The sequence below is a fragment of the Rhinolophus ferrumequinum genome, chromosome 8 (assembly GCF_004115265.2).
Source record: "Rhinolophus ferrumequinum isolate MPI-CBG mRhiFer1 chromosome 8, mRhiFer1_v1.p, whole genome shotgun sequence".
Classification (NCBI taxonomy): domain Eukaryota; kingdom Metazoa; phylum Chordata; class Mammalia; order Chiroptera; family Rhinolophidae; genus Rhinolophus; species Rhinolophus ferrumequinum.
This window is the reverse complement of record NC_046291.1, coordinates 63,035,813-63,051,679: the sequence shown is the minus strand read 5'-3', so window position 1 is coordinate 63,051,679 and position 15,867 is coordinate 63,035,813. Positions and strand designations below refer to the sequence as shown.

Here is a 15,867-nt window from a genome sequence, read left to right as displayed (position 1 = left end):
TTTTTTTTTTAACCATCAGAGCACAATTCATAGTATGAATACATTTCTGGTAAATCTAACCTCCCCAAACAATGCCAGATTTGTTATTTTAACATATTCAACATTAAATTCTGTATATAGAGTCAAATCTATATCAAGCCCTGCCACCCAAAAGAAAAGAAAGTGTTTACATTTTATTTATAAAAACATGTAATGGGGCAGAATTGGCCCTGAGTCCATGGTTAGCCATCGTGACTTTTGCCTTAGAAGAAAGGAAAGGGAGAATGGAAACAGTCTTTATTCAGTGCTTACCATGTAGTAGACACTTGAGAGACATTTTTAACTCTGAGGTATAGGTACCAGCCCCACTTACAGTTGGAGAAACCCTACAGCTTAGATAATTTGACTGAAGGGTCACAGCTGGGTCACGACTAGCTGGGATTTGAACTTCAAACTGCCTGATTCCAAAGCTACAGTCATTTTCACGTCACTTCATTGCTGCCCAAAGCAGCAGACTTAGGACACATCCCTCTCAAAAGTCCAGGCGGCACAGAGGCCAGCAAGCTCTGCGTTCCTGCCGTTGTTCTTCCCGTGACCTTCCATGGCTCTGTGTTTTTGGCTTCGTCCTTGGATGAGTCATCTCGGGCTGCCATAACAAGGTGCCACAGACCAGGTGGCTTAAACAACACATTTATTTTCTCACGATTCTGAGGCTAGAAGTACACGATCAAGGTGTCGGCAGATTTAGTTTCTCTTGAGCCTCTCTCCTTGGCCAACTTCTCGCTGTGTCCTCACATGGTCTTTTATCCCTGGTGTCTCCCTGTGTGCCCAAATTTCCTCTTTTAAGGACACCAGTCAGATTGAATTAGGTCCCGTCCAATGGCCTTGTTTTCATAACTTAATCTCCTCTTTAAAGGCCTCATCTCCCAAAACAGTCACTTTCTGAGATACTGGGAGTTAGGTCTTCAACATATGAATTTGGGGGAACACAGTTCAGCCTGAGTTCAGCCTTCCTCTGTGGTGAATGTCAAGGGATTGTCAGGAACACAACCTAAGTCCCTCAATACAGAAGATAAAGGAAATGTCCCATATGTGACGGTGTCTCTTAATTACCATTTGAGCCTTGAATGAACATTTTAAAAATAAACCTTTTATTTTAGAATAGTTGTAGATCTATATAGAGAAAAATAGCAGAGATAGTTCAGAGTTCCTATACAGCACATAGTGTGTCCCTGTTATCAGCAGTACATTAGTGTGATACATCGTCAAAACTAATGAACCAATACTGGCACATTCTTATAAACTCAAGTCTATACTTCACTTGTGGTTCTTTATACCTAATCTCCAGGATTTTATTCAGAATACCACATCACGCTTACTTGTCCTGTCTCTTTAGGCTCCTCTTGGCTGAGACACTTTCTCAGACTTCCCTTGGTTTCGATGACTTTGGCAGTTTTGAGGTGTCCTGTTAGGGTATTTTGTGCAATGCCACTGTGCTGGGATTTGTCTGATGCTTTTCTTATGGTGAAGCTGAAGGAAGACCACAGAGGTTAAGCGCCCTTCTCATCGCATCGTGTTGATGGTCCATACTACCAACATGATTCGTCACAGTTTATAATAACTTTGGTCACCTGACCGAGGGTAGTGGTTGCCATGTTTCTCCATGGTACAGTTACTCTTTTTTCCTTATGTCCCTTTCCGTTCTGTGCCCTTTGGGACACCACCACCATGGGCAGCCTTGCATGAAGGGTGGGGCGTTCGGCTCCCCTCCTGGAGAGTATCTACATAAATTATTTAGAATATTTCTGCATGGGAGAGTCCTCTCTTCTTCCCCATGTACTTATTTACGGATTAGTATAAATTCATGGGTAGATGAAGTTTCAGCGTTACACTGTGAGGCAGCTAACTCAGGCATCCTTGGGCCCTTCGGCCCCACATGTTGCCTTGTTGGCGCTCGGCGAGGCTGATCAGCCTTTGAGGGGGCCAAATATACTGGGGGCAAAGAGTTGCTTCCTCAGCAGTTTAATTTCACCATATAGACTGTTAACCCTAGGTGGGTTACCTGAAAATCTTAAAGAAAAAGCATTTCTGGACTTCACGCTCCTAACTCCTAAGGGGCACAAACAAACGTTGTTCTGATGGTTAAAGAAACTCGCTTCTGGCTTTTGTCTGAAATTATCATCGAAGCAGCGCCACCGTGTGGTCCACGCTGAAGGATCAGTGTGTTCTAGGAACAGTTTCTGCAGAATTCCATGCGTCTTTCCTGAGCTGCGTGCTGTCTAGTAAAAAAAAGTACGTTAAGAAAAAAAACATTTTTAACTTCTTCAAGAAAAGAGAGAAGCTACCTTCTTACTTTGCATTTATACATGCCCGGGTTTACATAAACAGTAGGCACTTTAAAGTAAAAATTCCCAGTTTATTTCTTTGGGCATATTAACCTTTAACTTTTAATATATGTCTTACGGTAAGCTTTGTGTTTTTTTTTTCCTGGTTATTCAAAATTATTTAATAGCTGAGGTATAAGAGTTCCACAGGTTGAAATCCTGTTCTTCCGGAGCTATTTTTCTTTGGCTATAGGCAGGTTGGAGACTTAATAGTTTCATTCTTCTTTGCCGAAATGTTTGAAGATGTGTTTGCCCTGAAGCCTAAGATTGTTAAGCCTGTGTGGAAAGCAGCTAGGGAGCCCACAAATGCCCACCATGATGTACGGGAACGAGGGGTGGCTTCAGATTGGCAACTCTGCCTCCTACAATATTTACATCCACAGAAGGAGTGTTCAGAACGGGACAGGTGTGTGAGTTGGTTGGGATCACTTATATGGCCTTGTGACTGACCTGGGTAAATGCTAGCAGGTGTTAAGCTGGAGGTGAGTGCGACAGCCGGTTAAGAGTTGGTTTTTAAAAAATCAAGAAGCAGCTACTCTTTTTGTTGTAATAAATCAGTGTTAATCAGGATTTCTAAATTATATGTTTGTCCTGATCAGTTCTTGAGAAGGTGAAGAAGTAAAATTGTAGTTGCTTTGACAGATAAAGAAAAATAATGAAGGCACCCAGACACTAACTCAATTACTTCTCCTGAATCCAGGACACTGATACAAAGGTAAACGGTTGCAGCTGAGAGGCTTGTGTAGGTCACGGTCGCCGCAGGAGGTGGTTAGGTATGTGGGGAGGAGATGCTCTCTGCCTGTGGTTCTTCATCTGGCTCCTTGTCAGTGATGTCATGGGTTACCTATGTCCTCTGTGAGCACAATTTGTTCTGTTCATACTTGAAAGAGATAATGGCTAAGCCTCAAAACATCGCTTTGCTGCTGGTCTCTTAGATTCCTGATGTTTTCAAGAGGTATTTCAGATAGTGGCAATCACGTGCTTTCAAGCGTGACCTCCTCACCAAGGAGGTCAGAGAAGGCCGTTTGCCTCAAGTTCCCAAGCACGCCCTCTGCTTGGCGCTAACTTTCAGTCTCAGATGCGCCTGTTGTGGGACTCTCTCGGATTGTGAGAGGCCACTTGTATGTGACCTGACACACCAACCCTTTGACAGTGCGCGGAAATATTGTGGGCAGCCCCCGACCTCAGAGAGAGTGTTTCAGAGCAGTGCCTCCTCTGTACAGACGCCAGAAACACGGAGGAGTGAATCTGCTGGGGAATGCTGACAAGTACGCAGTGATGACAGAGATTCAGAAGGACGCTGGTGGCTCCTGAAAGGCTCCAGAATTCAGCTGAGGGACCAGAGGCCATGGGAGAGGGATAGGCTGTACATAGTGGTGGACATGGGGTTTTTTTTACCTTTCTTTTTTTTAAGATGAGAGAATCTTGAGCTCCTGTGAGTATTTTGAAGTTGACAAGACTGACTTTATACAGTGAAGAGACTTGTTGAGATGAGCATTTTGATGTCTGAGGGCCGCATTTTGTGTACAGATGATGATAAGCCTTTCAAATTACTGTTCAATATATTATAGTTAAAATTTTAAAACATGGCTTTCTTTAAGCCTTTAAATTCAATTTATAAACCTTATGTTTATAATTTAATTACAATTATACATTTAAAATGAATTTCCCTTAAATCTAAACATTACCTATTTCAAATAGGAATAAAATCTAATCGGTCAGACACTCTGATATGTTACATTTTAAGATGTTAAAATTCTCTACTAGATATATTCCCATCATGCCCAGTGATGGCAAACTTATTCCTAAATGTAAAACAATATATCAATATTTTGGGCTTGACTTATTCGTAGCTCTTCACTTAATTCTCAATCTTGCTAAAGTTGCAAGACAACCAATATGATAGATCAACTCAGGCAAGGTGAGGTTAGGTCCAATAATTCACGATCACGGTATGTTACTGTATGAGCATTAAGTTTGGTTTCAAGTAAAAAACAATCAAATACTACATAATTGCTTAAGACAAAAATTTAGTTTTCTCTCTTTTTAACCGTCCGGAGGTAAATGGACTTCTAGGTGTCATCTGGGAACCAGATGGAGCTCATCATCCGTTCTATGAGTTTCCTGGGGCTGCCATAACAAACTACCACAAACTTGGTGGCTTAAGACAACAGAAGTTTATTCTCTTTCAATTCTGGAGGCCAGAAGTCAGAAATCAGGGTGTTAGCAGAGTTGTCCTCCTTCTGAAGACCCCAGGGAGAAGCTTTTCCTTGCTTTTTCTAGCTTCTGGGGGTTCCAGCTCATCCTTGGTTTGTTTCTGCATCAGTCCATTCTCTGTCTCTGTGTTCACGTGGCCTTCTCTGCGTTGTGATGATCGGATCTCCCTTCTGCCTTTCTTTGATGCCGTTACTTGTGATGGCATCTCAGGCCCACCTGGATAATCCTGGATGATGACTTTGTCTCACCAGTACTTAAGCACATCTGCACTGACTGTTTTTCTAAATGAACTAACATTTGCAGGTTCCAGGGATTTGGTCATGGACATATCTTTGGGAGCCATGATTAGCTCACCACATCCTCCTACCACAAGATCAACCTGTGGTCCGATAAGATTGTTAGAGCAACATTTCCTGCCAGAAGGCGGAAAGAGAGAAGAGCCAAAGGGAACCTCTCTCAGGGAGGGCAGCTCCCTTTAAACAGTCTGCCTTCAAATCCCACCTAATACTTGCCTCCCAGTGGCTGGCCTAAGAGGTTGGAAAATGCGGTCCTGTATTCACTAAACTGCACTGTTCTGCTGAAGAATAATTTTTTTTCAAAAAGGCAAAACTATGCTATGCAAATAAAGAAAGGTCATATGTCAACAATTTTATTTAGCTCATTAAGGAGGGAATGAACAAGATGTTAAAACCAGTGTAAATGAGAATTTGGATTACAGAAATTTGTGTTCTCCATCAGTCAAAATTCATTTGCATTGCTGTGGACAGGAACCATTTGCATTGCTATCAGTTTTTGCAATTTACAGATCTGTAAAATAGCCCAGTTGGTAGAAAGTCAATCAAGAGTACATACCTATAGAATGAGATTGCCCTGGAGAGTCTGCTTTACATAAACAACTTCCAGCCCCCAACTGAAGGAACATGCTGTAATTCTTTTGTCTCCTTCCAAGTATTGGATACTTTCAAAAACAGTGAACAGTTAAAAAGTAGGCTCTCTTACCAAGATGAAAGGGAAGATACATGCTTGGGCTTAGCCTCTCAGTTGGTCAGAGATATTTGCCCAGGATAGAAGCTTCAGACAGCTAGAGTGATACTCCATTGTACAAATGGACATCCTAAGTCAAGCCCCCCGCCCTTTTTTAATGCAAATTTTTTATTTACATACACCAATAAAATCCTTTTTGTTGTGGAGATCTGTGAGCTTTGACAAATGCATAGAGTTGTGTAACTACCACCACAATCAAGTACTGGACAGTTCCCTCACCCTAAAATATTCCCTCAGCCTTTTAAGGCTGGCTTCTTTCATTAGGAATAGTACATTTGAATTTGCATCCATGTTGTAATGGGTATCAATACTGCTTTACTGCATGGATATACCATAGTTTATTTGTTCACCAGTTGAAAGACATTTGGGTAGCTTCCAGTTTGGATGATTATGAATAAAATGGCTATAAATATGTGCATACAGGTTTTGGGATAAATATACATTTTCATTTTTCTCAGGTCAATTTCTAGTTGTGAAATTGCTTGGTCATATGGTAAGTGTGTTTAATTTTATGTGATGAAATGCCTCTGTTTTACAAAATGGCTGTACCATTTTGCATTCCCGTGAGCAATGTAGGCGAGTTCACACTGACCTGCATCCTCACCAGCAGGTTTTTAATCATCAGGGTTTTTTTTTTTTCTGTTGCTGTTTGTTTCTTTTTTAAATTTTAGCCATTCTAGTAGGTGTGGAGGTAGCTCCACTGTCCAAACTGGACCCCTTAATTGATGGTCTCAGTGCACCTTAGTCAGATTGTAACCAACATCGATGGCTAATCTTTTGACTTAATCGGATTAAATGGATAAATCCTATCCAGTGCAACAATTCTTATAGATATTTCCCTATAGAAACTGTTAGATTCTGCATCTCTCTCCCTTTTCTTTCCCTGGATGTTGGCACCCTGAGCACAGATGGAAGTAGGAGCTTCATGGATGTGACTGGATGAGGACCGTTGCAAGTGAGGGTGGAGCTCAGGAATGTTCCACGTGTCTCCTTCTGATGGCCATTTCCTCTGTGATGTTAGGACGTGAGGGTACCTGTGTAGGGTGAGGAGTGCATGTGTATGCGGCAGAGGTTTGTTTGAGGAGGATGGGGATGACCTGGCTACTGTGGAGAATGGGGAGAGAGCTGGTGGGGAAGACTAGGACTGCCCTCTGCTTCGCGATGCCCTTCTGCCCTCTCCAAGATGGTTAAGGAGGGGTCACGAAACCCCTCCCAACAGATGGAACCTCTGGATGAACTGGGACGCATACTTGTCCCTGCCACCCCTTCCCCCCGACATCCCCTGCCCTCAACGGAAAGTGAATGCAGTTAGAACAGGATTCCATAGTAGCCACTGTACTGCATGAATATTTCAAACCTATTTCCAAGTCAGGAAATCCCTTAGAAGTTGCTAGTTTATAGCAAACAAGTGTAATTCCTTTGAAAAGCAGAAGGAAGCCTTTTCTTGTCAAAATTAATAATATTGGTGTACCTACTGAGTACCCAGCGCTGTGGTAAGCACTGTAAGGAATCCAAAAAGTAGCAAGGTTCTCTTCCTCAAGTTGCTTTCCTTCTGTGTAGGAATGGAAAAAGGAAAACCCTCTCTCCCTCTGGCAGTGATGTCACCCCACCTCATCCTCAGGCCCCGCTTAAGTCCTTCTTCCCTTCCCCGCTGCTGTCCTTCCCAAGTCACTTAACACTGGGCCGTTGACTGTTTCTGTCTGATCTTCATACTTGACTGTCAAGCTGTTGCAGAGAAGGGGCCAGGTCTTGTATAGTTACATCAGACCTACTAACCCCAAGTTTTCAGGCTGAGTGCATACCAGAGTCACTCAGTGGTCTGGACTCGGGCTGAGAATTTGCACTTCTAACAAGATCGCAGGAAATGCTGTTGCTCAGGTCTAGAGCACAGCTGGCCTCTGAACCCCACAGGAAAGTTCTCACGGACCCCGCTTCCTTCTTTTTGGAGTCAGTTATGTATCATGCAGGCCGAGGGCTCATTTCCTGCTAGTGTGAATAACAAGAGAACCCCTTCCCCTTAATAACGAGAGAACTCCTTCCCTAGTTCCTTAGAGAAACTCTGAAATTTCCATTCCAGGAAGGACTCAGCTCTTTCTTCCAAGGACATGTTAAAACCAAGGTGTGTAGTTATTCATTTGTGACGTTTTAGTTAATGGTTCTTATAATGAAATCAACTTCAGGTATTAGATTCTTTATGGTAAATTATAATTACTACCAGAGTTAGAGGAGGCAAGGGCTAGAGATTTCATCCCTATTAATTCACTCAGGTAAGAATGAAAAACAAAGCTCAGACTGAGTTCTGCCCATAACCTAGATTTATTACCAGGTTGGCATGAGGCAGCCATGTAACTAGTTTCATTTATCTAGTGAAGTTCTAGCTCTGTCCTTTGAGGGGGTCGGTGTCCTGCAGCACCTTGTATGCAGTGTTTACCTATAGCAAGTCTCTCTGATTTCACAGACAGTGTATTTGTTTTCTATTGTTGCCCTAAGAAATTACTACAAACATATCAGCTGAAGACAAATTTCTTACCTCACAGTTCTGAGGTTAGCAGCCCAGGCACCGTGTGATGCAGCTAGGTCTTGGCTCTGGGTCTTCAGCAAGGCTGAGTGAAGATGTTGGCAGAGCTGCTTTCCTTTATGGAGTCTCAGGGGATGGAGCATTTCCCAGGTTCGTTCAGGTTGGCAGAATTCAGTGCCACGTGGCCGTTGGGTTGAGGTCCCCACTTCCTTGCTGGCTGTCACCTGGGGATTGTCTCAACTTCTAGAGGCTGGCTACGTTCCTTTGCTGGTGGTCTCCTTCTTCCATCTTCAAAGCTAGCAAATGTCAAGTCCAAAAGGGTTGATAAACTCTTCTCTCACTTTGAGTCTCTCTGACCGCATGCCCCTCTTCTGCCTCTTTTTACCTCATACTCTGGGTATGGAGGAGGTCACATTAGTAGTAATCACTCAGATTGCATGGACTCGCTACCTTCCTCTCCTTACACAAGCTCCCATGCCCTACAACCATGTTTCTGGCCAGTCCCCCAAGGGGCATGTCACATGTGTTCATGAGCTGAAGCTGACTCTTCGGTCTTCCTCTTCTGCTTTTCAGGGTTTTGTGTGATGATATTGGGCCCACCCAATAATCCGGGGTACTCTCTCTAGTTTAAGGTCAGCTAATTAGAACCTTACTTCTTAATTACATCTGCAGAGTCCCTTCATAGCAGTGCCCAGATTGTGTTTGACTCAATACCCAGGAGTCGGGAATCTGGGAGTGACATTTTAGGATGCCACCTACCACAGACAGCGTTCTTGGGTATCCTGCTGTTTTGTATCAGGGGCCTAATAATTCCGTGGAATCAGGAGCGGGACCTGGGGCCATTTATTTATCCAGTCCAGGGTGCCTTTCTCAGGGCCTGCTAGATATTTATACCTGGCTCATACAAGGGCCAGAGGGCTTCCTGTGATATTTCTAGTCAGTCTCTCACCACAAATTACCATGAATTTCACCACTGAAAATAAATATCCAACAACCATTACACTAATTAATAACAAAGTCAGTAATTTAGCCCAGTGTGAGTATCCACGTCTAACCGCACGTGTGCTGGTTGGCCTACCTTGGCGCTGGTTGGCGATGAGGATGGCTAGTGACTGACTTGCGGTGGCCTCTCTTGAGTGTGGCTTTTTGATTAAAAGCTAGTTAAGTACTCCTGGAGTCTGTATTCCAGATGAAGGCGGCACATTGCCTTTAGGTGACAGATTAGAGCCAGCTGACCAGCGTTTATAGCACACTCTTTATGAAGAAGTGTTTGAAGGCCAAAATTCAGACGAGGTGATAAAGACGCTTGTGCCCTCAACTGAGAACCTCAGGAGAGCACGGTCCCCTCCTGGTTCTCACCCTGTGCTGGGCGTGCAGGGGACTTTTGTGGATACCTGTCTAGTAAAGTGAATGAATGCATTTCTACGCTTTCCTATATACAGGAATTACTTACAGTATGGGAACAGTATGACAGCTCAACATACATTGGCAGAAAATGGAAACATGACCCAGGTTATTTGTTGAATTAGTTTATTGTACTCATAGTGCAATGAGTACATGCGCATTACAAACAGACTTGAAAATCTTTGTCAGCAATTACTGTAATGATGCCTTATTGAAAGGAGCATGGCTCCATTTTGGTGTACTGTCTTCCTACTAGATTTAAGCACCTCATGGTAATGGACGTTTACATGCACACAGTGCCTTGTGCCTTGTGTGAATGAATAAGGCTGTCCACCCTTCTCAAAAAAACAAGGTATTCGAAATAAGAAAAAGGAGGCTTCTCCAGAGTAGTGTCAGGTAACTTTTCTATATTCATTCAAGATCAGCGGGTGACCTATTTTTCCCCCTCTTGTCGACCTTTTTTCCCTTCCCTAGAATTATCATCTGAATTTCCCCGGACCTCACTTGCCTTTGGGTATGGATGAGGTCACGTTAGTAGTACTAACTCAGATGCACTGACTGGCTGCCCTCCTCTCCTTTCACAAAGCCCCAGGCCCTCGTTAAGTGTTTCTGGAAATTTCTAGAAGTCCTGAGGGGTATGTTACATGTGCTCATGACCTGGGAAGCCCTTGCTGCTGGGGCAGCTGATGCCCTTCTCTCCTGGATCCTTGCCTCCCATCAGCTCCCAGGACCCAGGCACGTGGGTCAGGGGAGCCTAGTGCTGCCTTTTGTCATTCCCTCAGGTACAACCATCTCAAGCAGCCTTTTAAGGGTTTATTACAGCCTGTCCCCTTCACCCTACTAGGAGAAATCCAAGTGATGGACAACATCTGGTGTTGCCATTGCCCTTCCCTTGAGTTGAGGCATTCTGACTGGGTCAGTTCATCATCTGGTTCCATCTTCCCTCTCAGACAGGGCCTCTCACCCCTCACAGACAGGGTCGTGGGCGGTCCCACCCATTCATTCACATGCCTCAGCTCAGCGAGGGACAGAGCAGCAGGGTGTCAGCCCAGGTCTCCGGGGCAGAGAGTGCTCCTGTTAGGGCACAGCGTCTCCTTTCCTCAGTCCCAAATTGTATGTCTCCTCCTTTCTCCCTCAATACTTCTGGGAGCTCAGGAGAGACAGGGTTCCAACTTTGGAATCCTAGGTATCATGCTCTCTAAAAATCCAAGACTGTGATCTGATAGTTGACCACAGTTTACCATTTGGGAAATGACTATGTAATTGATATTTGCTTTAGTATAAAGCCCCCCCCAACCCCAAATCCTCTTCCTCATCTCCTTTTCAGTTTTTTCTCATCTTGTGAACCAATGTGAAATGAAAACCTAGACCAGATAAAATTGACAAGAACCTTTACTATGAAAGTTCAGATGCTAAAAAATTTTCTAAAATGATTGATGACACAAGTGCTACTTTTCATGGTCTCCAGATGTTGTGAAGAGATCTGCTTTAAATGCAATAAGTAGCCTCAGGTGTTCTGAGTTCCAAATATTGCGTGTGTGTGTGTGTGTGTGTGTGTGTAAGTAACTGAAACTTTTCAGAAATGAAAAGTAACCCCTGCCCTTCTCTCTTTCACTGCCTGGAGATAAGCCCAGTTTGGTTTATTCTGGCCATCCCTTTTACAAAATATTCCTATATGGCAGTTTCTAAGTAGCAAAACAGACAGCTGTGTGATTAAAATGTCAAAAGAGCAGGAGAACTGGCCGCTGGAAAAGTGTGTTTGGGCTTTACATGCAGGCACCAGCCTGGATGGGAGAAGCCTGTGCCTCTGAGGCTGTGGAATGAAGTGATGAAGGGCCGACTGCCGCTCACTCCTCGACTGACCCAGGGCCCTCGGTGCAGTGAAAGCAGCTGGCAGGAGCGCTCTTCCTGCAAGCTGTGTAATGTGTACCTCTGTAAAAACCTCTTTGGGGCACATTTTGTGTTCTCTTGATCTTATGAGCTCCTTAACTTGGGAGAGCCCCCTTCCACAGTAATCCTGTGATGGAGAATGGGGAGGAGGAGGCGGGGAGAGGAAGAATGAGGGTTAGGAATGCAGAGGTGCAATGAAGTGGATTTAACTTATGATCAAGAGCAATCCCCATTTCCCTTACACCCCGTAAACTGGGAGCACTGGCACTCCAACCACAGCCCTGACCCTGCTGGGGCCCTGAGAGGAAAAGGGTGGTCTTCCTTACAGGCCCCACCTCTGTCCGTGGCCCAGGAGTGAGGGAGGCGAAGTCGGGGTGACAGGGAAACGTTGGCTTCTAGATGAGCAGATTTTCCGGCTAATCCCTGGCAGTCTTGTCTTGCTTTAAGAGCATCTGGCCTTACAACATAACTAATATCTGGAATACCATGCTTACTGGATAATTATGTAGTATGACATGCGGGTTAATTTGGGGAGATTAACCTGATAACACTTGGTTATGTAAAAGGGGGGAATTATTTCACTTTAAGGTAGCTTGTGCTTGGGAATTTTGAGTATCACATTTTAAAGAAAAAGATGGGTGGAAAAGTGCTGGTCAGTAGTTTCCCCTGAGTAAGAGGGTGTTGGGGAGATGGATGATTTAGTGTTGATCTATGCTGATCACTTAAGAAGGCATGTGGCCACTTCATTTAGAGGGAGTTTTTCCTTTCAGTGGCATAGAAATCATTGTCCTCGTGGTTTCATGGGTGACAGTTTAAGTGTAAGATCAGGACCTCACGATTTCCTAACTGGTGTGGCCCCCAGCTGTCCTCAGTCTCCTCAGCTGACTACCTCACAGACCCTGAATGTCCCTTGTCATGATAGCCCCTTACGTAGTGGATGCCACAGCTCTTCTCATTCTGGAGAGCCTTGCTCCCCTTGTCTCTGATTCCTTAGCGTTCCTTGTATAACCTGTTGTGGGGTCTGTCTGGTCAGGGTAGGGCCTTTCCTGAACTGTCTGATGATCCTAATTTGTACCTAAGTATGAGGTGCTAAAACGCTGATTGAAACAGGTGAATGCCTTGAGTGCGAACTTTGTGGGAACGTGATTGGTCAGGGATCCGCCATTTCTTTGGAGGCACGTCCCCAACCGTGATTATTTATAGGTCTTTCCTCTTGTTCAGTTTCCCCAGAGAAGAATCTTCTAGTCTCTTCCTGCCGTGGCATCTCTCCTCCCATGGTGGGTAAACTTGCGGCCAGTGTTCTTACAGCTGAGTGGGAGGAGGCATCCATAGGCGACCCACCATTCTTCATGTAGACTTTCTCTCAATCCCAGTGTGTTAGTGTAACACTCAGGAGTTCAGTTCTTGAGTGTCCATGTCAGCCTTTCCAGAGAAAAACTCAGCCTCCAGGGAGGGTCTGGGGGGCCTTACTCTCCCTTAAATAGAGTTTCAACCCACGATCCTGTATTTGGCCCCGCCCGTGCCCTGCCTTCCGAGGGGTCTCCTGTCTCTGAGACGGAGCCCTCCCCAGTGCTCACCTTTTTCTGGTGGGCTCCATCCACTGCTCCTCGGCAATCTGTTTCCCACTTTGAGAAGTTTTGGTTTCTTGCCTCTGGTTGTCTCCTTCCCTATTGGTCTCCCTCAAATCTCTTTACTGCAACTTTAATGGTGTTTGGAAAGGGAGTGAAGGCAAATGAGTGTTCATCTGCTCATGTTTAATGGAAAGTACACACAAATTCTCTAAAGAGCAATTGAGAGGGGGAAAGAGTAAAACCTCTATGGTTATAAATTCATCTTGTTTTATAGCATTAAGGTTCAGCTCTTTGTGAAAAGCAATTTAAATAAAGGATCCTGTTGGAGAGCAGTTGTATATTCACCTCATAATATTTTAACTCCTAGTAAAAGTTAGGGGAGATCAGAGACAAGTAAGTATGAATAAAAGATTTGCTGACTATACAGCCGAGGTCCATAGACGATTGGGGTGGTGGAAGGTTCTACTGCCCTGGCCCTTTTCTATAAATGCATGTTTAATCTGGATTCCTAGTCTTATAAGTGCTGAGTGGTGTTTAGTGTAGGTCAGTTCAAATCTGCACAGACCGCAAGCTACTTGAATTCCTGCTTTGCTCTCTGTGGGCCATGATCAAATAGTTTAACTGATGGGAGCCTCAGTTTCCTGACCTAAAAACGGGGGTAAATAGTGCTTTTCTCCCAAAGTTATTAGGATTGAATGACTTAAAGTTTATAAGTGCTTAGCCTTGTGTGACCACTGAAACACACGTTTTATTTACTTCGGTATGTTCTAGGCCCTCCTTTGGTATCTAGCCTCACTGTTCATTGTGGTAAGCCTACGTCTGCCACCTCCAGGGGCTCTGCTCTTAACACCCTCACGCCTCAGTGTTGAGTGTTTCTTATAGCTAGCGGTCAGCCTCTGAACAGAACACAGTTCAGACAATTAAATGGTGGGCAGACAATTAAAATTCTGAATGGCACTGTGTGACATTGCGGTTCGACGTTCTAACCATTCATATAACCGTTGTCCATCCATGTGAAAGAATCCACATTTTAGGAGAGTACTTACTATTAGAGAATATTTTTGAAGGAAGTATGGGGTAGGTAGATTGGGAGCCTGGAAGTAGATCTTTTTAGATCTGCTGTTACTATACCCTGAAGAGAAGGTGAGCAGAAAACTCATAGGTATCTCTTGAGCAGTGGAATGGTTGCTGGTTGGGGCCAATTAGAGTCATGGGACAATAATAATAAAAGACAGTAAGTATCTCCTTAAGTCCTTTAAATGGGAGAGAGCAGATGATGAGAGAGAAATATGTCCGTGATCTCTTTGCCATGAGGAATAGGTCCCAAACAAAATGGTATGTAAAAAGGCTCTTGTATTTGTCCTTGTTCCATGTCTGCCTACCCCGTTTGGGCCCTTCCTCCTAGTTTCTGGCTTCTCCACAACAGATATCTTAGTTTCCCCTCTAGCCCCCATCTTGCCTTCCATGCATATTTCTATGTTTTAGATAAAATCTGAATTGCACTTTGTATTCTGTTGTATGGCCTACATCTTCCACTTCTATTGTGACCGTATTCTTCCTCTTCCCTCATTACCAGTTCATTTTAACCTTTAAAAAACTCCCTTTCTGACAGGGTTAAATAAATAATGAAGACAGCCATATGATTAAATAATACATTAGCCACTTAAAAACCCTGGTTTCTAAAGTTTGAAATAATGTTCCTTGTTGTTAAGTACTGTACGCTTCTTGACAATGTACTTGAGTTTAAGTTGTAGCACATTATAGCTGACTGGGAATTGGATTATTTCATGGTAATATAGATGCTTTTGCAGGAAGCCTTTAGATGGCAGCATCTCTCACCATAAGCCACATTCTGAACAGAATTTCTCAGATGTATAAGATGTTTGACACAGAAGGATGCTCAGAATTCACCTGACTCATCCCTTCAGTGTACGGGAAGGAGCTGAGGCCCCAAGAGGGTCATGGCTGAGGCTCGGGGCTGAGCCCGTGGGCAAGCTCTGGACGCCTGTCTGGCCCTCTTCCCACCACCCTTTCTCTTGCTGATGTGAAATGTTCCCTAATTCTGTGGCCTTGTTAAAAGCACGCTTTCAGTATGAGGCAACAAAGGAAAATGAGAGTCCAGTGGGTGATTTTGGACCAAAATGTAATGTGATGTTTGAAAGGAACAGACAGAATAGGCAGTCTTTTTTATTATTTTTAGGTAAGCAGTTTTTGTAGATATAATTCTCATAGCATACAGTTCATTCATTTTGAAGTGTACACTACAATAGTTTTTAGCATATTCACAAGGTTATGCAATCATCACCACAGCCTAATTTAGAACATTTTTATCACCCCCAAAGAAGTCTCATACCACCCCTTAGCACTCACCCCACAAAACCCGCGTATCTTCCAGCCCCTGACAACCAGTCATACTTTGTTTCTATAAATTCTCCTATTCTGGATATTCCAGATGAATATGCTCATATAATATGGGTCTTGGGAACAGGCTTCTTGCACTTAGCATAATGCTTTCAGGTTTCAGCCATGGTGCAGCATGAATCTGTACTTCAGTCCCTTTTATTGCCCAATAATATTCCATGGTATGGATACATCACATTTTGTTGTCATCAGTTGATGGACATTTGGCTGCAATGAATAATGCCACACTATGAGCATTTGTGTGCAAATTTTTGTGTGAACATATACTCACATAGAAGTGGAATTGCTGAGCTATATGATAGCTGTGTTGACCTTTTGAGGAACTGTCAACATGTTTTCCAGAGTGGCTGCCGCCCCTGTACATGGCACTAGCAACGTGTGAGGGTTCCCTTCAGTCTTTACTAAGAATTCCAATGTTTTGATAAGTTGGGGTTGAGGG

General features: G+C 43.8%; 1 protein-coding gene across 8 annotated transcripts in view; it reads left to right on the top strand.

The window, feature by feature from the left end:
- TANC1 (tetratricopeptide repeat, ankyrin repeat and coiled-coil containing 1) overlaps positions 1-15,867 on the top strand; it is a 219,008-nt gene that overhangs the window by 116,034 nt on the left and 87,107 nt on the right. The gene's annotated exons all lie outside the window — the stretch shown is intronic.